The following is a 23,272-nucleotide window of genomic DNA, read 5'->3' as shown; positions in this document are numbered from 1 at the left end:
TGCAACCCCCAGTTCGTGGAGCGGAGAACAGTGTGTCCCAGCCTGCCAGCAGTGACAGCCTGTTTCGCTTCTTACCCCTCCAGCGGTCTGCCGTTGCCATTGCCAGCCCCCAGACCCGGGGGCGGTGGAGGGAGAGGGTATTTCGTGCCTCCAGTCAGGGATGAGGCTCACCTCACCAGCCCCCTCCGATCAAAGGGCACTCCTCGGCAGGCAGCCTAGTCTCGCCCAGTGAGGCGCTGCTCCCTTTGTTGTGTTCAGCTGGAGGGCGCATGCCTCCGCTCTCTTGGCTCAGCCCTCTTCCACCGACCTGTGCGTCCGACTGCAGCAGTCAGAAAAAAGCTGTATATGAAATCGCCTCCGTTGTTCCGTTGTTCCGTTGTTCCGTTGACGGGGCCCCGCTATCTCCATGGGTGGAGGTAGACGTCTGTTGATTCTTCAGTGTATTTCCGTCTCAATCGGACTGCCCGGGTGTCAGGACCCGGTGTTTCAATGGCTCACAATATTGCTGGTCCAGACCTTCGTCGTTGCTACTTTGTCCCGATGACGTCTCCGTAACAGGATAGTCACCCCTGATGGTGGTGGGGCACCCGGTCCTTCACCTCTTGTCTGTGCACCTTGTAGTCAGCTAAGTGGTTCCCATCTGCGTTCTCAAAGCCATTGGGGATAGAGTGCAGGTGTCATCTTGTGCGCCGCAGGGTCACTCTTTCCAGGGCGCAAAACTGTGGAATCCCGGCTCTGATTTTAGTCGGATTTTCTTCGGGGGCCTGGGGAAGTGCCTCTTCTTTCTTTAGCAGTGGGTATTATTCCATTATTCAGTGTATGCCCGCAGCAACAGGATCAATTGCAGGATCTTGGGCGTGAGCTCTGCGTGGTAGCTTCCTCACGCCATGAGCTCAGGCCACACCCCTCCACTTCCTTGTCTTCAAAAGGTATTTAGATACTTTTCCGGGCCAAAGTAAAATGTAAACCATAAATACCTTGCCAGTGGAGTCTATCGAGGACAATTTCAGTTGGTATCAGCCTTCATATTTCTTCACAAAGTGCACTTTCAGGATTAAGTTCCCTAAACCTGTGGTGGTAGATATCGGAGGTAGCCCCGATTACGCACTTGTTCCGTGTAAATTAATCTACACAACGCCGCCACCCCTGAAACTAGAAACAAGGCACTGTCCTTGCATATGTGTAACCTGAAGTTCAGACTAGATTAGAGTCCCACATGGGAAGTGGCTGAGTGAGGTGTAAAGTCAGTCTACAAAGCAATCCGCACAGCAATATTCTCTACACCGCATGTTGTTGGGACACACACTCGCACACTACCATCCCTGAAGACTTTGGGGAATACTCTAGACAGCAAACAATGCACCACAGGCTCCAGAAATAGCCCCCCCCACACACACCTCAAATTCTCCAACAGGAGAAAAAAATTCAAAAAACCTCACCCTGACACTAACTTAAGTTACTGACGTCGTATCTTTGCCACATAGCCCTGCTGTAGACTATCATGACTCGTTGCCATGTAAGCCCTCATCTTCCTTTCACCTTCCTTCGTTTACGTTAGCCAACGCGATACAGTACAAGGTACTTTATTGACATGACAAGTTAGACAAACATTGCCAAAGTAAATATATGGGATACATAAATGGAACATTTTCCTCAGCCGTGGTCATTTTTGTTTAAGCTTTTTTTTTAAAGTCTGTATTACTTTATGTACTTGGTTTTCTCTGGGAGCATGCATAGACATGTTTTGACATCTCTGCTAATTCTGGTGGTTGTCAAAGGATGGCGCAAAGCTGTTCTTCAGTTTTACTTGTGAAGACTTCCTTGCCCCCAAGAAATGTTACAAAATATGTATCCCGAATGTGTCTGTGTGCAGGAGAACGTGGCTCTCGTGCTTTACTTCTTCTAAGCCACATTGTTGACAGGTGTTGTCCTCCCTGTGCTTCTTGTTGGAGATGTGTGAGCCAGTCTCCATCTCGCATTTGCGTTCACTCAGTCTGTATTTAGTGGGTGTCCATCTGATCTGCACTTTGTTTTTTTTAATCAAAATTTGGTCATGTGCAAGTTTAAAGTATTGACCGAGGAATCTGTAACATTCTAGCTTAATATGCCGTCTTAGTGTTGCTCTCCAATACATCATGTATTGCTCATGTATGGCCTTTTCTAGGTGCCTAGTCAATTTCTCCTCTTGTCTTTGGTTTCCTATGATGTCAGACTGTGGGGTACTGCTGTCAAATTACCACAATTATGTAGTATATTGTTCAAGGGATTGTTTGGAGGGTTTGGCTGTTGTAGTGCCTAGTAGTGGCAGGAGTATGACGTACTGCTCTTGGTATGGCACCAGAATTTAACAAACATTGGCAATGCCAAGAGTTTTGACTGTTGTGTAGGCATTTGCCAGGCACTGCCGTAGTAGTATTAACTGGCCATCTTTGGTAGCAGCTGCAAAATGGTGCAGATACCTGGGCACATAATAGCAGTGATTTGCAATTGCTAAATACTGATACACAAGCCAAATCTGTGGGCTTTGCCAATGCTTGTTTGTAACAGAACTTCAGTGAATGACATTCATAATGCTTATACATCCAGAAGCTGAAGGCAGACTTGGTTAAGACATGTCTATTACACCAGTAGTGTGTTTACAATTAAGTCATTAACTCGCAGAAACCTGCTTTGAAATAAATCTGGCAGGCACATCGAACACAACATTTGATGGGAATGCTTGATAAAGTCTGCTCAAAGAGATCCCAGGAGAATGTGTTTTGGGCGGGGAGGGGCAGGAAATGGGTCAGAATGGCCATCGGGATTAACATTTCATTTAAATACTTTATTCAGTGTAAAAACCATAAAGTGTATACATACATAATAAAACACATTCATAAATTCATAATCCAGTCGCAAAGATAAAAGAGATAATTCATTTTACATTAAAAATTATCCATCAATTCTAAACAAATGAAATCAGTTTAGAACAAGACAAATCTTTGGCCTTTCTTAACTAGAGGAGAGCAAGATTGCCGCCTTTCAAAAGGTACATAAAAGAGAAAAGCAATTCACTCAGCATATTTTCAACAGGGAGTCAACATTTCTTCCTCTCTCCTCTCTCTTTCCCAATATATTAATTCTCAACATCCAGGCCCTACGGATGTAACGGGCTACTGTTCCCATCCTAAATTGAATATACAAAGATCTTTCAGACACCAGACACATGTAATCAAGGTAGCTCTCAAAACCGTAATCTGCTTTACCCTCTATGCTAGATAATCTAAGCACAATTTGACATTTATAGCAGCAAAGTCATACTTTCCTGTTTAGTTGCAGCTGCTGTTTTCTTGATCCTAGGTATAACAGACTTATCAATATTTTCAGGAATTTCCCATCATGCACACTCGTTTAATCCTATTAATTGTGCTTTAACATGTGCAATCCAGGGAATACTTTTCCCCCCTGCCAGACTTAATAAATGTTTCAATGCATCCCGATACTTCCCTAGACCTTCTGTACTCCACAATCTAAGGAAAAAGCAAACTGGCTTCAGATCCAACAAGTCCCCTACTGGACCAATGTCATATTCCAAGTGCAGTAATGCTGCGGGTGAACTCTGTGGCAACTGAAGCAGGCCCTTCAGAAACTTATTTTCAATTCTATTAAGAGATTGATGGCTGGCATATCCCCAGATTTCAGCTCCAAAAACAGATGCTGGGATTGCCTGCCTTTGATATAATTCAAGTGCTGGAGAAATTGCACAACTCCCATGTTTAAAAAGGAAAAAAAAGGGAATTTGTAGCCCCACTGTACTTTCCCAAATTACAGCAGGTTTTAGCAACCTGTGGGGAACATTCAAAGTTCTCATTGAATCTAGTTCCTAAGTAGTCATAAAATAAAGTCTGTTCCAACATAATATTATCCACACAGATGTCTAGCTTACTATGCTTTGAGAACTGTGGCCTAAAAAACAGGATTGTGTTTGTTTGTTTTTGCATTTATATAGCGCTACAAACCCTCAGCCATCTGAGCGCTGCTTATTACCCACGGTGTGTGGTGCTCATTTATCGACCTCAAAATGATAAAAGGCTGAGTTTGGCCCTGCCGGGATTCGAACCTGTGTTGGCAGGCTCTGCACGGATGTCAACGTGAGCGCCCTTCTCGCTGTGCTATATGACCCTCTAAACCTTTTTCCAAGGTTTAATTGCAATTCCAGCTCCTCACATTTGCCTAAAAATATATTAAAATGTGCTTTCAGGCCTTGAGGGGTAGTAGATAAAATGACTGCATCATCTGCGTACAATAAAGCAGGGTAATTGTCTTGACCCATCTTGAGGCTATCCTTGCGCTTCTGCACCAAGACTTCAATTATCTCATCAATATATATATGTTAAAAAGTAAGGGGGAAAGGACTCAGCCGTGCCTTACCCGTTCACCACGTCAAAAAAAGCAGTTAACTCCCCGGCCAAACAGAAGCGCACATCAACCCTATTCCAAGTATATAGTGACCGCGTAGCAGAAATCACCTCAGGAGGGTCTCTTCTTTTGCTCAAGGTCCACCACAAGGATTGCTGTGAGACACTATCAAAATCAGTCCTGACACCCACAAATACAGCATACATCCCCATCTTTAAGAGCATGGTGTACTTCTGGATCAACAGGAATAATTGGAAACTCCGATTGACAATGCTCTTGGGTTTCTGGAACCCCGTCTGAAGGTTATTTATTATTTCATTCTCTTCGGGCCAAATCTGCAAGTGGGATAGAACTGCTTTCGCAAAAATATCTTCCCACACTGTCTAAGAGCGAAATGGGTCGATAGTTAGCTGGGTCGTCCCTGCCCCCCTTTTTGTAAATGGGTATAATAAACGCATTTCTCCAGGAGGCAGGGATGATACCCAGTCTAGCGACTGCATTCAAAATTCTATACAGAATTACGCCACAGACCTTTAACTCATCCTGTTATAGGTTGGAAGGGATTCTATCTGGCCAAGGCACTTTTCCACTCTTGAGACTCCATTGCCCTTTAAACCTCTACTGTATTAAATAGGAGAATTTTAGTCCTGTGCTCAGGCTCTGAACACAGCTCTAGCATTACATTCAGATTTTGTCCAGAACTATGGAGTTTATACAAATTTGAGAAGTGCTGTCGCCATGTATCTGCTGGAATACAGCACTGAAGTGATCGATCCTGATTCAAATGTTCATCCACTATCAATTTCCAATGTAGGGTATAATCTCCTTCATACGCTTTTAGCAGCGCAACCCATTTTTGTTCCACACAATTCTTCTTTATCCGTGCAGTTAGGCCATTATAATCGTCTCTATATGATCTGAGCTGTTTTTTATCCACAGCCCCAGCCGATCTCAGACATTGGACTATTTTATTTTTTGCCTCCCTACAGGTTTTATCATACCAACTAGGGTTGTTCATCGCGTGCCTTTTAGCAATACACCATGGGGAGGTAAAATAGGGCACCAAATTCACTAACAATTTATCCAATTCTACCATTTGCTCTGTGTCAGATACACTGTCTCAGCAAGTTGTTACAAGATTTTCCAAAATAACCTATGTTTTTGTACCCTGCTCAACCACCTTAAGCCATTTCATTGATTTTTGGCCATGACCTGCCACAGCGTTAATTTCCACCGTCTTTGACACGTACACTCTTGGATTGATTGCCCTGTTAGAACTAATCGAAATACTCCGGGGATTATGGTCACTTTCCATCCTTTCATGGATATTAAATTTGCTTGCCCTGATCCAGTCCTTAGCTGTAACCAAGATATAGTCGATCAGGGTGCTTCCCTCATGCCCATTAAAGGTTATAACATAATTTATTGTCAATGTGATATAGTTTCAAAATAAACTTTACACATTTTTACATATCAATAAAACATAACATCATAAAAATTACAGTTACAGTTCTAAAGTAAAAAAACACACAATTCATAAAACCAAATAGCAACAAACAAAGAAAAAAGAAAAAGATATCTAAAAGAAAGAGCCAAGAGGAAGTATTAAAATAGCTCATAGTGCACATGTAATAACATATAACACAAGAATAAAATACATTATACTTTCATAAATCACACTTAGTCACATTTGTGAACTAGAAATCAACTGCGTGTCGTTCTGGATCATTTAACAGTTAATTTCGAATTTAAGAGGCTCCTCTTTTATGAGTGCGAGTAGTATCCCATAAATAAGAAAGGGGATATTTCAGCCCCTAAAATCCCTATGGCCAATCAAACTCGAACTCGGCTTGGATCCTCCTATAGCAGTTTTACATGCCCCTGTTTGTCCGCTTAAGGTCCATTTCAAAAAACATTTTATACTAAAACTAGATTACTGGCTTATATCGAAATATCTAATACAGTTTCAATCTTCAACCAGACATCATATATTGTAATAAGGAGCTTAATGCTTTTAGTGTTAATACAGCGAAGCCAGAAGGTCATTTCCCCAATCGTATCTGAACTATGGACATGATGGGCGAGATAGAATTCGTAGGTCGTTGACATCTCGGGGCATTCAGTCAATAGATGTTTTGCTGTCTCTAATTTTTCTCAATTTTTACATATGACAGAATCGGTCGAGGGTGGGAATCTTACTAATAATACCTATTACTGTCAGAGTTGGTAATTGTGCTAGTCTCATGAGTAGGATGAATCGTCTAAGCCTATTCGAGGGACAGAGATTGAGATACCATTGGGGACTCTTATATGTATATAGCAAATAGGTCGAAAAGTGATATTTTTTCAGGCCACTACGGTGGGCATAGTTCTCCAACCAATCCCATAATTCTATGCGCTTGGCTAGTGATCTTTGCATCTGCGCAGTGTCATTTACCCCATTGAGGGGACCAGCATATTTCAGTATAGAATTTTTCCATACACTCCTTTAATGAAAAGGTTGTATGTGCTTTAGATGTTTCCTGATGTATAGCTGTTAAGAGACCATTATTCACATTATTACCTGTTTTTAAATAAAGATGGCCCTCTTTTTTAAGACAATAGCTTTTAGGGAGATTAGGCCTAGTTCCAATCTAACATTGGCCATTGGGACGCATGCTGGCAGACAAAGTATTTTTCGCCAGAATTTGCCCTCAATGACCTGGAGCCATTTCAGATGAATGTGGAAAAGGGATTTGAGACCATAGGTTATCATGGGTACAAAAATCTGGATATATAGTTGGCGTGTACCCCACCCAGTATACCCTCCTTCTTTGATAGTAAAGTGGTGGATCAATTCTGTGACCTGAGAGGCTCTAGTACTTTGTGATTGCTTACGGGTGGTGTAATCGCAAGTAGTATCAAACTCAATATCAAGGTCTTTGTAATCGGGAGTCTGCAAGATCTCTGATTCCTGAACCATTAATCTGAGGCGAGTTGTTTTCTTATTGGAAAATACCCTCACTTGGGTTTTATCTCGATTGATTATTAGGCCTTTGCTATCTGCATATGTCCCAAGGGCTTCTGCAGATCTACGCAGACCACTGAAGGTATGATTGAAGATTACCAAGTCGTCAGCATAGGCTAACACTGGGCAGTGAGCTTGTCCTATTTTAGGGGGGCAATTATGGGCAGATGAAATAGCCAACGGAATGCCATAAACATATAGGTTATAAAGAATAGGGGCCGTTACACAGCCCTGTTTCACCCCTCTATTCCGATTTTACCTTGCTTGTCACATTACCCTGTTGGTCGAGTTTAAGAGACACATATGTGTTTTGATGTAATAATCTAGGGTAGTAAAGCAATCCTTCAGGGCATCCCATAATCTTCAATTTTGTCCATAGCTTGTCTATAGGTATTAGGTCAAACACGGGTTTGAAATCTACGTACAGAGCATATAATGGTGTATTTCCTTTCTTATTGGCTCTCGTACATAGTATATCCATTATTGCCAGATTATAACCCTGTCAGAATCCACTTTGAAATTTACATAATAACTGTGTCTTATCTACCCAAGCTTGTCATTCATTCAATAGAAAGGTGGCAAAAGGTTTATCTGTTGAGTCAAGCATAGAGAGGAGCCTATAGTTATTAGGGTCCATTTTATTACCTCTCTTATAAACAGGAATTAGTATGGCAGACTGCCAGTATGAGGGTATTTTACCTTCAAGTATTACTTTTTCAAACAGGATGGTCAATAAACCAGCCCAGAATTCAGGCTTGTTCTCAATTACTATATTAGCTAGCCCATCGGGACCAGGTGCTAGGGAAGATTTTAAATTCTTGATATTATCAAGCTGTTTTTTGTATGATAAAGGTTATATTGGCGGCTTGGTCACCTACAAACCTGCCGTTACAAGTCCTAAGCTCCATATTATATAGGATGCGTTCTGTATCAATGACTCGATGGTGAACCCATTTTGGTGGTACTGCAACCAGTGTGGCTATATTCCAGGCACCATACTGGTCTTTCTATAACCCCTCCAGTTCCCTAATAGCTTACATTTGCAGATTTAAGTGTTACGACTATACCTCCGAAGACATTATTAGTTCTTGAATTTGTTCCACCGCAGCCAACCTATTAGCTTCCGATGGTCTGTTATAAAGATTAAATAAAAGGATCCAATGACCTTCCCTGGTACAAATAGCCAAGTGCTAGTGGAGCTATTCTATGCCTGTTGGATGAACAGTCACCTTCCATTCTAATACTGTCTCCAACATGATAAGAAGGAACCCACTGGGTCTACCCTGAGGGCCTTTTCTGACAGGGACCAGAACAACTTGATATCCTTGAAAAATAATCTCCTCTGTTGCCCAGGTTTCTTGCAAAAGAATCAACTGAAAACCCCTTTAAAAAAAATAAAAGAAATAAAAATATCCAGTTAAAGTCCTCAGATTTTATTCCAATTCTGGCAATATTCCAGGATAAAAGAGAGTAAGCAGTCTCTAATAACGGACTAAGCAGCCCCTGTACCAGTCAGTCCATTTCTTCTAGATTTCCTTCAATTACGTAATTCACCACGCCCCCATGCCCTGTCTAATTAGGGGGAGGGTCTTGGCATCTAAAATCCTGAATGTCGCTCAACCCTTGAATGATAAATACAGGGCATGGTGGCTAATCAGAATAGCACTGCCCTTTGGCGGGAATGCCTGGAAATCAATTGCCAAGATACCATCCACTAAATCCCAGGATCGAAGAAAGATCTGAATATAGTCAGAAGACGAATACTGCATAGGGGTCTGGATGCATCTTACTATAGCAGTTCTAATAATGGATAAGCATCCTTGGGATGTTAACCATTGTAACAAAAGGTGCATTCCTTAACCGCTCCCCTATCCTATTTGCAAATCTCTCACCTGCAGACTTAATGTTAATCGCTCTACGTGCATCTAAACATCCTTCTGAGTATGATATTATTTGGGTAGATTTATCTTTGCATTTTGATCTTGGATTGGGGGGGTGCGTATCTAATCTCACAGGTCCATTATTGAGTTGGCCAATGCTAAATCTCTATTGATATCAGTCATATCAGGGAAGGTTGACATTGAAGTTCCTCTCCCCTGTAAAACTTCACGTGACTCATCAATCGAAATAGCAACAAGAGCCTTGTGTGGCTCACTGTCTTTCATTTTTGACGTTAATGTAATTACATTATCTTTTAAGTTTTTAATTTCTCCCACGAATTCCCGAAGGCAATTGCCCAATTTATCCATGGATAAGGATATTATTTCAGCTAACAGACCCCTAATATTTATATCCCACGACTCTGTAGAATCTTAGGGGGCTAGAATGTCAGTATCCAGACTACTAGTAACAGAGTTCCCTCCAGAGATCTATAGAAATCCACCTATTTCTTTTCCCCCTTTTAGACCATTTTTTTAGACCCTCTTGTCTGCTCTTTTCGAGCCCTTAGGTGATGACTGTATGGTTTGTAAACTAAAGCAGAACACTTATTATTAAGTGGTATCAGAGGATTAACCTCAAATGCTTCTCTCACCTCCACACTTGGCACCTCAGTCAGAATTCTTGGTCTGTTACCTCCATTTCTTGTACCTCTACCAAAGGACTCGCTTGTTCCCCTTGTTGGTAGCATTCAATAATATGATTGACCTCACTTGAGCCGTCCCCCCTATTGTCAAATGAGATCACATAATTTTTACTGCATTCATGCCCTGGTAGTTTTTCCACCTCAAAGGGATCAAGCAGTCCTTTCCTGGTCTACTCATTCGTAAAGTATGTGCAGCCTCTTTAATCAATTAGGGTTTGTCAGAAGTAATGAACAGGGGTCCCCAGCTCGCATCTTCAGCCACACGGTTAAAGCATGCTTCTTTCGTGTATTCCCCCACTTTGTCAGCTGGATTTTTTTCCCCATTGTGGCTCATATCAATGTCATTGTCTTGGGAGGATAGCTCAGGGGCAACGTGCTCGCCTTGGAAGCAAGACGACACGGAGCAACACAGGTTCATCCCCGGATCTCCGCTTAGAAACCTCTGGATATTAAGCGCGTTATAATTAACCTATCATATTATATCCTATTTAGCAAGTCCTTAATTTCAGTGATGAGAGTATTAACCTCTGTGATTGGTTTGAACATCCAGGATATTTTTTTTGTCTTACTTCTAGAGAGGGGAAAGTGACAGCCTTCCTTTTGGACATATTTTTTTAAAAAAGATTAAAAAAATAAAATTAAAAGACAAAATAAAAATGAATATAAATACAAAAAGAAAAAAGTAAAAAATACATTCAGTACATACAATAAATCTAACACATATACAAAAAACCCAAAAGAATAAATAAGCTATTCAAATGTCTGACTGTTATACCCACAGTCAGAAAATCTAAATGCACATCTTGCAGTATGTGAATTAATGCACTTGCTAGGGTGGAGGGGCACGTCTGGCTGGCTCAAGGGGCACCCATAGTCCGACTCCCCTCTCCACAACACTGCACAGCCCTGCAAAAGGCTGTCGTCACAAAGCAATTCAAATAGCTCCAATGGCACACAGTCACAGTCCAATCCCAATGTCCCTTGCAGGTAATGTATTCCAAGCTGTAATCTTTTTTTTTTATTATTTGTTTTTGGTTTATGAGAAAACCTTCACAAAAAAAGAGTATTAAAAGTTCAGATTTCGTAGAAAAAGCAGTTTTTCCTGCATATTTAAGAATACAGAAAGTGAAAGAATAAAGCAAAAGGGTAAAATAACAAGGTAAAATAAAGGCTCAGAAACCAGGGATTTAACTAAGTAGACTGATCCCCTTGACTGGAGGGTTCAAGAACATGGCTAGTCTGTTGATGGTTCCTTAAGATAGTAAGCTTCTCCAAAATGTTTACTATCTCAGCATTTAGCATGACTTCTTGGCCAGAGATCAGTCTGTCCCAAAATGCATCCTGAACTAGGCTCTCCTCTCTGGTTACAAATCTCCCCAGTGATGATACCCTGATCGGCCATGTGCCTTCGCACTCCAGCAGCAGGTGTTTGAGGGATTGTAAGTTCGGAGAGGCACAGATCTTGCAAAGGCTTATTCCAAGCTGTAATTACTCCCCAAAACTGGGCAGTTTAATCTCATTTGGTCTTTAAAACCAAGGTTTCCTTAGTCCAACAGTGCAAACTCGTAATACTAACCTTTCAAAGATCAATGGACCAGAGAATCCATAAACAGAGTGAATTGTAAAAAGACCGCGAAAATATAAAAACAATTACTTCAGAGGACAGTCTTACTTCATAGTGCAATCTAGATAACTTGCAGAAGTGAAGTCCTACGAGGTCCCTAATACTGTTCCTGCATTGTCACATAGAAATGTGAAATAGTCGCTGAGCTAAACGCCTTTCCCCAGGCTTTCCCCAGGCTACTGGAGCTCAGTATTCAATGATTTCTTCCTGCTTTGCCGAGCAAGCAGCTACCAACTACAGGCCAAAAGAATGCAGACAGTGGCACCTGTACTGTCGGGAAATGTAGTTTAGTGCAACCAGGGGCAGGACGAGGGAGCGGGGAGGGAAGTGATGTGGGGACAGGAAGGAGGGTAGATAATGTAAGAGGTTGGAGAATAAAGACGTTGAGTGAGGATCTCTGTCTCGGCCCTTTTATTTACTGCGCTGCAACGCGCACGCATAAGACAGCCTGAGTCCGATGGTCCGGGAGCTGCAGACTGTGGCAACTACTACATTGGTGATGAGGGATGGCTCGCATGTGCAGCAGGGATAGAGGCGGAAAGCCAGTGCACACGCAGGAGGTGCTGGAAGCTCCCGGTTGTCGGAGGAGACGACTGAGGGGCAGTGCCCAGCCCAGGGCAGGTGCACAAAGCCCAGGGCTGTGGCAGTGAGTGCTCAGAAGTCGGCGGAAGCCTGGGGGAGCGACTAATTATCAGCGGTGCTCGTGCCTCACAGAGGCAGCCACCACACAGCATATGTGGGGCCAGAGGGTCTTTTCTGACCCAGCATGGATGGGTGACCCCAAGGAGGAGCCTGAGAGGGGCCCTGGTGCAGTGCTTGTGCCTGTCCCAGGTGGCCACACCATGAAAGGGGACATTTCCAAGCAGCAAAGGCCCGGCAAATTGGCCTTGGAGTGTGACCAAGGAGCTCTGCATGAGAGTTAACAGGGGGACCATGGCATGTCGGACCAAGACATCCCAGCAATGGTCCTAGTGACTCCACAATCTCAGAACCATCAGAGGGTATCAGAGTCCCTGGCGGTACAGCTACCAGGTGTGTTAGTTGTAACGGACACCATCAGCATAGGACCCAGATGGGCCAGGTGGGTCCAGGACTTGTACCTATACGTAGGTACAATTATCCCATTGGAAGATGCATGCCAATGTCTACTGAAGCTGGCAGCGGGCCCAGACACAAGGGAAATCATAGACGAGTTCCCTGCCGACTGTATTGACATGGTCCAAGGTCTCACGACGACTCTAGCCACCTATTTTGTGTCCCATACCAATGGGGACTACGAGAGACATCTATTCCACACCATGAAGCAGGCAAAAGGGGAGAACATGGATGCATTTGTAATGAGACTACACAGCAAAATGAAACACTGATTTCACAAATTATTCCAACACAGAGGCGGTACGGTATCAAATTAGCACAGGATGCGAGTCCTAGACCTTCAGGAGAAAACTACTACATAAGGCACTTTCACTGAAGGAGAGTCTCATGCTTGCAAGGGCGGAAACAGAGATTGACTCACAAGTGGAATACTTTGGCAGTCTAAAAGGACATGTGCCACAACTGGAAGGTGTTCACAAGCTAGTCGGGGCATCAAGATCAGCAGGCAAACCATTCTACTATCAATGCGGATATGAGTAGCCACATGAGGGCACATGCCCGGCTGTCATGGCCACTGGACAAGGGTCCAGTCCTCCTTCATCGCCAGGGTCCAAATGGACCCAGTCCTGGCGCCTTTGGCGCCAGGCTCATGAAAGTGTGCCTTGCACACTCTGTGCCTAAGGCACGTGCATCAGGGCCGGGCGTGGCCATAGAACATCATTGGAAGGAATGTGCAAGAGTCCCTGGGAGGGGCAAGGTGGAGCCACTAGGCGGGGCTAAAGGGGGGGCCAGGGCCAGCCTATGTAAGGCAAACCCATCCACATGCCTCCGCTTCGCGTTATTCTGCTTTCTGCAGCGTAACGCTTACCGCTGTCCTTACCTGTGCATCCACTTGATTCCAGCTGCTCCATCTCTGAAGGCGCCTCTTACCCGAATCCAGCTACTACTCCGCTGTAGGCGCATCTTACCTGATTCCATCCGCTCCATCACTGCGCAACAGGTGAGCTTGCATGGGAAAACGCTTGAGCACTTCATTTTGGCACGAGAGGGTCGAGGGAAGTCATGACACCACCACGCCATTCTCATTGCCTCTCATCTTCTCTCAGGGGCAATACCAGCATCTAGAACAGCAAGCAACTGGGAGAGAGAGGCGATCCAGGGGAGCCAAGTCGAGGGAGGGCTCCAACACCCCCGCAGAGACCAGATGAGCGTAACAGAACACGAAGCCTCTCCGAATCTGCCTGGGCGTTATGGAAACCTCTGAAACCGACCAGTTAGCCCAATTACTGGGGGAGCTGCGGGCTGAAGTGCATGCCTCAAGACAAGAGACTAAGCCCTTGAGGAGATACCTTATTGTAGCTCGAGAACAGACGGATGATTTGGCAAGGCAAATGCTCCAGGCACACGCAGGACAAGTTCTGTTACCCGGAATTACACCAACCCCCTTGCCACAGCCATCACCACCAGTGCAGGTGGTACTTCCAGGGGCAGTCCCACTGGCCCCACCAGGACGCTTCTTTGGCAACCCAAACAAAAATGCTATGTTCATGAACCAGTGCCGTCCCCACTTTTTGTGCCGACCAGGAGCCTTCCCTAACGACAGCGCAAGGGTGGCCTTTGTACTTTCCTATTTGGGAGGCTGTGCAGCTGACTGGTCCATACCATTAGTGACCCAGGATGATCCAATACTTCGGAACTTTGTGGAATTCCAATGGGTATTGGAAAAATGGTTTGCCTGGCACACCCAAGGACAAGCATTAGACAACAAATCTCTTAGGCAAGGAAACCACGACTTATTGACTTATCTTGCCACCTTCAAATGCCTCATAGCACAGACTAATTGGCCTGAGGAGAAACGGACCAGACTTTTTTACCGGGGGCTATGTGGTGAGTTAAAAGACATACTAGCTCAAGTTGTCAATCCGCCCGAATGTTGTGCGGAATATATCAACCTCACTGTGCAATTGGACCACCGATTACAAGACCGAAAAATGGACCGCACAAGGGCGGAAGGGAGATCGGTTTACATACGACCTCGGGACAATCAGACCAGGGCTAATGGAACCACTGAACCTATGCAAATTGGGGGATTACGAGCTCCCATTTCCAAGGCTGAGAGGGAAAAAAGGAGGCAACAACAACATTGTTTATATTGCGGAAAGGATGGACATTTCTTGCGAGATTGCCCTATTAAACCCCCAAGAAGATGGTAGGTGCCACGGACAATGGCAACGAAGAAAAGGAACAGGAGTTGGAAAACTCAGAAGTCCGGCAAGTGTAGGGGTCCACTTGTCGAGCGGAATTAAGAAAGTTGTACAGACCTCACACCTGGTCATCCCTGTATTGATAACCCATCACCAACAACCGTCTAGATTACATGCTCTAGAAGCCTACATTGATAGTGGTGTGGCGGGAAATTATATCAATCAGGATTTGGCCGCACGGATAGGCCTTCCACTTCAGCAAAAACAACACTCGGAAAACCTAAATGCCGTGGATGGCTCTACCTTGTCTTCAGAGCCAGTAACTCAACACACCGATAAGGTAATGCTGACATGTCAGGATGGTCATCGGGAAAGCATTTAATTTGAGGGGCCCCTCAGTTCCAAATGATCCTAGTAATGCCGTGGCTTGAAACCCATAACTCAAGGATTGACTAGCGCACAAGAAAGCTGACCTTCCCTCAGGAATGTACAATGAGCTGCTACTATAGGGAAGTGAGGAATCTACAACTCAAGGGGAAACCCATCCTAGGAATTTCGGGTTCATAACCTTCCGAATCTCAAGATTTTTTGGACGTGTTCCAAATGGAACAAGCTATCACTCTGCCTCCACACAGAATTTACGACTGCCAAATCAATCTGGTTCCTGGAGTGCAAATTCCCTGCAGCAGAATCTACGCGCTGACTGAGCAAGAAAATCAGCACCTAAGAACATATCTAGATCAGTACCTAGCTAATGGGTTCATCCGCCCGTCCAAGTCTCCAGCCTCCTCAGCTCTCTTCTTTGTGCCAAAGAAGGAAGGGGACCTCAGGACTTGTATAGATTATAGGGCGTTAAACCAGATTACTGTGAAGAATAGATACCCTCTGCCACTCATGCCTGAACTACTTCACCAAGTAAAGAATGCTCAAATCTATACAAAGTTAGACCTACAGTGAGCTTACCATTTGGTAAGAGTGAAAAAAGGCGACAAATGGAAGACAGCATTCCGAACCAAATACAGGCTTTTCGAATACCAGGTCATGCAATGCATCAGCAGCATTTCAGTTTTTTATGAACGATGTACTCCACAAACTGCTGGATGTCTGTGTCCTTGTTTACATCGACAACATCCTCATCTATTCAGCATCCAAGGAAGATCACGTGGGCCATGTAAGGGCCGTTCTGGAACAACTCTGTAAGCATCGGCTATTCCCCAAACTGGAAAAAAAAATGTCCATGTCACAGAAGTCGAGTTCTTGGGCTTTATGCTTACCCCGCGAGGGGTGCACATGGACACTCGTAAAGTGGAAGCTATACTTCAATGGCCATCCCCGACATCAACCAAGGGAGTGCAGAGCGTACTCGGGTTTGCCAATTTCTACCAGCGATTCATCCCAGGATTTTCTAAAATCGTTCATCCTATCACTTCTTTACTAAGAAAGAATAAAAACATTTCTTGGACTCCTGACGCTGAAAATGCATTCCAGGAATTGAAATCAGCTTTCACTTCAGCACCTGTTCTTCGGCATCCTCGACCCGATCTACCCTATGTGGTTGAGACTGACGCCTCCAGTGTGGCCAATGGGGCGGTGTTATCACAAAGGGACCCAGACACCGGGCAGTTATATCCCACAGCATTTTGGTCCTGTAAGTTTACAGCACCAGAAATTAACGATGCCATAACTGACAAAGAATTATTGGCGATCAAAGGAGCCCTTAAAACCTGGAGACACTACCTCCCGGGGGCTAAACATACTGTCACCGTATCACAGATCACCGTAATTTGCAATATTTTAAAACAGCCACGGCCCAATCTTCTCGTCAGCTTCGCCGGGCTCTCTTCTTCCCGGAGTATGATTTTGTGATCACATACCGACGAGGAGTGCGTAACGAAAAAACAGATGCTTTGTCACGAATGGGAGAAGACACAGACACGTTTACACCATCAAAACCAGTACCCATCATTCCAGAGGAGCGAATTCAGAATCGGATCGCAGTAACCGCCTGCTGGGAAGATTTGAAGGTCGACCTCCAGTCTCAAATGGACCAAACCGCCCAACAAGAATGGTTAAACAAAGGAGACCAGGGGAGACTATACATCAATGATAAAGGAACTCAAAACAAGATTATAACCAATTACCACAAATCATTAGTGGAGGGACATCCCGGGATTACTAAAACACGAGGCAAAATTAGGAAAGATTATTGGTGGCCAACCTGGAGAAAGGACGTGGCCCACTTTATTGCAACCTGCGGAGTTTGCGCACAACAGAAATCCCAAAGGTCCAGCCCCGCAGGATTATTGCGTCCACTAAGTATACCACTGGTCCCTTGGCATACGTTATCCATTGACTTCATTACAGATTTAACTCCCTGCGACGGCTTCAACACAATTTTAGTGGTGGTAGATTTGTTTTCCAAGATGGCACACTTTATTCCACTAAAGGACTTCCTACTGCTGGGACTCTGGTTACTGTATTTCTAGAACAAGTAATCAGACTACATGGTTTCCCTTCAGTGCTGATTTCTGATCGAGGAACGCAATTCATCTCAGCCTTCTGGAGGAGTTGTTGCAAGATAGCGCAGATTGATCTTCGCCTCTCCACCAGTCACCACCCCCAAACCGATGGTCAAACTGAGAGGACTAATCAGACTTTAGAGCAATACCTGAAGTGCATGCTGCAGCAGACAGAAGGATCCTGGAAGGACGTTCTTTGGTTAACTGAATTTGCATACAATAACTCTATCCACACTAGCACTAGACAAACCTCATTCTATATCATGAATGGTCGGCATCCTCAGACGTCCTTCTTTGACCTGCTTCACAAGCTAGAAATGCTGGCAATCACCTCTCTACATAAGACTATTACTCAAAGCCTTATAGAAGCAACCAAGAATTTAACTAAAGCCATGGCCATAGAACATCATTGGAAGGCACGTGCAAGAGTCCCTGGGAGGGGCAAGGTGGAGCCACTAGGCAGGGCTAAAGGAAGGGGCCAGAGCCAGCCTATATAAGGCCAACCCATCCACATGCCACCGCTTCGCGTTATTCTGATTTCTGCAGCCTAACGCTTACTGCTGTCCTTACCTGTACATCCACTTGATTCCAGCTGCTCCATCTCTGAAGACATCTTACTGGATTCCAGCAACTCCATCACTGAAGGTGCCTCTTACCCGAATCCAGCTACTCCACTGCTGAAGGCGCACCTTACCTGCTTCCAGCCGCTCCATTGCTGTGCGCGCCTTTTACCTGCATCCCATCACTATCGGAGTCAGAGCCTTCTTCTCACCTGATCCGGGCATCCAGCTACTCGGAGCTCCACTTCTTTTCTTCTCCTTCGCAGTACCTTCATCCTGCAACCGCAGAGCTGCGTTGAACATCCAGACTTCGCTCTACGCCGCCAGCCTTCTCCTGCAAGGGAGGAAGAACACAACAGGCTAGAAATCATATAGATAACGAACGCTTGGCCGTGCCATCCTTGAGACTAGAGTTCCATCACAAAGGCCAACTCACCAGCTAATTTGGGTGCTCCATCATCCTCAGGGAAATCCCCGGATTCGCTCCATGACTCTGATCTGCATTTTCACACCTATTGGGAAGAGAAGACATTGCAAGAATTACTCTTAATGATCAAGACAAAAGACATAATAAACAAACTATAATCATAGCCAAAGGACTTAACTTCTAAGTGGATTGGTCGCCGCCTGTCTGGATCAACACTTCCAAGGACCAGTGAAGCAACTAGGTCCACTCTATGTGCCCTTGCTATAAGAAGCAGGACGGATAGCTCAACATTACAACACAGCAGGTGAGCTTGCATGGGAAAACGCTTGCACACTTCTGGCACGAGAGGGTCGAGGGAAGTCACAACACCACCACGCCCTTCTCATTGCCTCTCATCTTCTCTCAGGGGCAATACCAGCATCCAGAACAGCAGGCTCTGTAGCAACTGGGAGAGAGAGGCGATCCAGGGGAGCCAAGTCGAGGGAGGGCTCCAACCATGCCCCAACGCCCCCGCAGAGACCAGGTGAGCGCAACACCGGCAATTGGACAACGATGCTTAAACTGTGGAGAAGAGAACCATTTCAAGTCAGTATGCTGTTTGGCCAGAGGGCTCGGGCAAGAAAATTATGGTGGTATGATCTGCAGACCACGCAGAAGGCCCACCACCACATTGACGGAAACCTCAAAAGCGGCAGCACAATCTTTTCAGCAAGGAAGGGAAGGGGAGAGAAAAGATCATGGATCTGGAGCAGAGAGACAGTGAAGAGAAAGGAAGGAAGAGAGGCCGAGGAAAGAAGGCAGACGCTATCGGTCGACACGACCAGAACGGCGATCTCAGCGCTACATATGTTACCTAGTCGAACAATCCCTGACAGACACAGAGCAAAGCTCGTCAGAAGGGGAGCAAAGATGGAAAGGGGAGTTGGTTTTCCTCTACGTGCTGGGAAACCAGCATGCGACCCAGCATAGCCCAACTTTACTAATGCAGCTAAACAATACAAAAACAGAATCCCTCCTAGACACGGGTGCCACCACCAATGTAATCAGTGAGCAGGTCTACCAGGCCCTACTGAAAATACCCCGAATGCACCAAGCGGAAGTGGACATGTACCTGTATGACTAGAAAACCCTGCTAAAATATTTGAGAGCGTTTGAAACACGTTGTCAGTACAAGATGCAAACAATGAGCATACCAATACATGTGATTGCCACTCCCATAGAATCAGGGTGCATCATGAGTTTCAAGACAGCTGTTGAGATGGGACTCATTCATGTACTCTATAAGTTAATGGAGCCAGGCCACGATCACCTACATGGCCCTCAAGGGCCTCTCCATCCCTCCAAAGACCCACTTGGAGTCAGACTTGGCGCTTGTGGCACCAGACTCACTCATTCCCATAGGATAACATTGGGGATTGGACTTGTAGTGCATTGATGGGGACAAGATGGATGCACCCACATATTTCGGTTCCTAGAACTGCATATGCGGTCTAGTCTTTTGGGTGTGGTTCAGCCCAGTGGCACCTGGGATACCCAGAGACTATTTAAGCCACACCCAGGCTGAGAAACATGCTTTGCATTTTCTGCACCTGCAGCGTGACACTCACTGTATTCGGATCGGTCTCCAGTAGGCCTGCATCTTTCTTCTGCGCTCAGCTCCTGCAAAAATAAGAACACTGTTAGGAACAGCCTTAAATTGCGCCACTTCTGCCCATCAGTCATCGCTCCTTCTGTTCTGCGGGCATCTTCGGCGGTGTCATTCCCACCCCGGCACGCCGCTTCCTAAGGAAAAGGGAAAAGAACAGAAAAAAGGCATTAGTAAGCATTCTGCAAATCTTCACTTATTTTTTAATTACTGTACGAGCTTCAAACGCTTACCTGAATCCTAGCCCCTTTGGGGGAACTCTGTCTCCAGAACTTCTCATCCATCTGCAAGAGGGAAAAGACACTCCAGGTTAGCGTGGAAACATCTAGAGGCGCCACATACCGTGCTTACCCACCGCATTTGTTCTTCATAACCGGCATCCACGCTGAAAACGTTGCGGCACCAAAAAGACACAGAAAAAGAACTCAGTTCAATGCAAATACGAAAGGGGTGCATCGCGCAGCGTGCTCTCACTCACCTTCAGCGCTACTCATCTCAGCAGCACGCCGCTATCAAACGCCGGCCATCATCTAAGGAAGGAAAGGAACGAAGTTAGAGAACTGTTCAAAAGACTCATTATACTTACCTGTCGGACTCTTGCCAGTGAGGTAACTAGGCAGCATCGAGCCTGCATCAATCAACGCGCCCCTGTGCTGAAAGCAGGACGGAGAGCACACTATCCAAGAAAACAAGGTGAGCTGTGGATCAAAGGGAAGGGTTGGACCCCAGGTAAGAAGGGGTTCAAGCACACAGAGATAATAAGGAGTTAAACTCTACCAATCCTGTGTTTCAGGCCCAGTCTCCAGTCGAATAGCCTCCAGGGAAGGGTTTGAGGTTGTAAGAGGTCAGAACAGGCTGAGTGACGTCCCTGTGGATACCAGGTGAGCGTTACAGATAGTGATACTGAGCCATCTCAGGCGCCAGGTGCTGGACTTACCACATGAGGGGTACCAAGGGATTGTCTCGATGAAGAGAATGCTGCGGCACAAGGTAAGGTTTCCAAAATTTGACGGGATGGTGGAGGTCCTGTTACGTGACTATCCCACGTGCTGTTTAATCACCCCCACCCGACATCCTGAACCACTGAATATGCCGCCTTTACCAGAGGGAGTATGGGAAGAAGTTGCTGTGGATTTCTTTGGCCCGATGGAAGGGGGGAAATAAGTATTAGCAGTAATGGACAAATACTCCAGATATCCTGAGACACAAGTGATCTCGGCCACGGCAGCTCACCATTTCATCCCTGTGTTATACAGAATCTTTACGGCATATGGCATTCCAAGCAGGTGAAATCAGACAATGGGCCACCTGTCACGAGTCAAGACTTTAGGGCCTTCACGGAATCCATGGGTTTTAAACACAGAAAGGTAACATCATTTTGGCCCCAAGTGAATGGCATGATTGAGCGCTTCATTGCCAACCTGAAGAGAACACTATAAATCTCACAGTTAACAGGACAGCTTATGAAGAGGTGCTGCATCAACTTTTCAGGGACTACAGGAATACCCCACAAAGCTCGACAGGGAAGTGCCCGGCGGAAATCATGTTTGGCCAGAGTGTCCGCACCAGATTACCCCACTATAAGAGTGCCGCAGAGTCTCTCGAAGGGGGATCAGGAGATGCTGAAGCAAAAGAAAAGATGAAAATGTATGCAGATTTCAGGAGGCACGCAAGACTGTCCACCTTAGAACAAGGGGATGTGGTGGTCGTGAAACAAACCCAAACCAATTAAGGTGACGCTTTCTTACATGAAGATCCCCTCATCATCACCAGGAAGAAAGGTTCACTTGTCACTGCTGAAGGGGACTGGCGTCAAGTGATCAGGAGCTCGACGCACTTGAAGAGACTGTCAAGAATGCATCAAGGGCGACGACAAAGTGCACAGGATGAGCAAGGGCCCTAAATGGCGGACAAATCATACCTTGGAGATGGCGAAGACTCAAAGGCATCAGGGCTGGATGAATCAGTGCAGGATGGCCAGTGGGAAAGGCAAGAGGCAGGGGATCTTCGACCACAAAGGACCCGAAACAGACCCTGCAGACTCATTGAAGAAATGGGGCAAAGTTATGTTGCCAGTGTTTAAATGGGGGGCTGTACTGTCGGGAAATGCTGTTTAGTGTAAGCAGGGGCAGTACGAAGGAGTGGGGAGAGAAGTGGCACGGGGACAGGAAGGAGGGCAGATCATTTAAGAGGTTGGGGATAAAGACATTGGGGGTCATTACGAGTTTGGAGGTAGCCATGGTGCTATTAGTGTCATGGCTGCCTCCAAACTTGTGTCCATGTCCGGGCTCTCAGAATGGGGATTTACCGGGTCATTTCAACCTTGGAGGACCCGGTAAATCCCCATTCTGAAAACCATTCCCCATTCTCATTGAGATAGGGCTCAATGGGAATGGGGAACGAGCCAATAACGGGCCTGTAAATAGCGGGCCCGTATTTAGCTCCCTGGTCCCTTAGCGGCTCCCGCTAAGGACGGCTGGTTTTACCAGCCGGTCTTAGCGGGAGCCGCTAAGGGACCTCGGAATGCGGCGGTAAGGGGTTAACGGCACCGGCATCCTTACCGGTGCCGTTAACCCCTTACCGCCGCACTCGTAATGAGGCCTATTGAGTGAGGATCTCTGTCTCAGCCCTTTTATTTACTGCGCTGTGACGCGCTCACGTAAGGCAGCCTGAGTCCGGTGGTCCTGGCGCTGGTGTCTGTGTCCAACGCTAAAGCACCGTAGCTCACCTCTTATGCCTCCAATCATGCGAGGCTCAGATAGTAAATGTACGGCCAAGCTGCCAACAGCGTGTGAGCAGTGAGATAACAGCATTCTCAGGGCTTTTTCACCTGGGCTTCGCTGCACAGGTTGCAGGACTCTCCTTTTATGAGCAAGTGCTAGCTCTGCTCATTAGGGGGAGTGGCTGCTGAATAACGGCTTCACAAAGCAGAATGAATAAAATGCACACAGCGAGATAACAGCGCTCAGGGCTTTCCATCTGGGCTCCTCCTCCCATAGGGATTAGCATGGTCATGGGCACTCAATGGGTGGGGAAATAACTAAACAACATCTATAAGCTTTGTGTCCCTCATCCATGTGTCATTTTGCCTAAGCTGTACACGAATACCATGGTTTTCCGTTCTAGGTGGTGCACCACGTAATAGCCAAAACTAAAAATGTGCTTTGGAAGGTGAGCAGCAGGGGGACTCTGCCTAGTTCTGACCTACA

This window comes from Ambystoma mexicanum, chromosome 5p (assembly GCF_040938575.1).
Source record: "Ambystoma mexicanum isolate Mex_15411 chromosome 5p, UKY_AmexF1_1, whole genome shotgun sequence".
Lineage (NCBI taxonomy): Eukaryota > Metazoa > Chordata > Amphibia > Caudata > Ambystomatidae > Ambystoma > Ambystoma mexicanum.
This window is presented reverse-complemented; position numbering follows the sequence as displayed.